Source organism: Sinocyclocheilus rhinocerous, unplaced genomic scaffold, assembly GCF_001515625.1.
Source record: "Sinocyclocheilus rhinocerous isolate Xijiao unplaced genomic scaffold, SAMN03320098_v1.1 scaffold2335, whole genome shotgun sequence".
NCBI classification, from domain to species: Eukaryota; Metazoa; Chordata; class Actinopteri; order Cypriniformes; family Cyprinidae; genus Sinocyclocheilus; species Sinocyclocheilus rhinocerous.
In genome coordinates, this window is record NW_015636844.1 from 150,367 (window position 1) to 150,838 (window position 472).

The window sequence follows — 472 nt, forward strand, 5'->3', positions numbered from 1 at the left end:
AATGGAATCGAGATCGCGATTCGACAGAAGCTGCGATTGTCATGCGTATCTTTCAGTGAAGCACGGTTCTGTGATCAGCAGTAAATCTCCATCCAAAGGCCAGAGGGCGCTCTCGCGCTGAAACTCCAAATACGCCTCGGAGAAGTGACTAAGAACGTGACTAATAAACACACGACTACGGCAATATACGGTTTATCTGAGTTCTTATTATTATAATTTTCATTAAAATAAAGTAAATTTATAAAATATTTATAATATTTATAATAAATGCCTTTATCACTGCTTAAATACTATGAAATATGTTGCGTGCCTTATTCTGTGTAAGAAGCCACATCATCTCACAGAAGGATTTATGCAGCCCTAATTCATAGTTTAATACAAAGGGTCGAAAGCCAATCACACAGAATACATTTTTCATTTAAAAACACGAGTTGCAGTGGGATGGGGAAAAACCACAACCATAAGTCTCGAG

The 472-nt window shown here is 37.5% G+C and overlaps 1 protein-coding gene across 1 annotated transcript in view; it reads left to right on the forward strand.

Annotated features, from left to right (window-relative positions):
- Positions 1-472, forward strand: part of LOC107748107 (bifunctional heparan sulfate N-deacetylase/N-sulfotransferase 1-like) — a 130,843-nt gene that overhangs the window by 41,984 nt on the left and 88,387 nt on the right. The gene's annotated exons all lie outside the window — the stretch shown is intronic.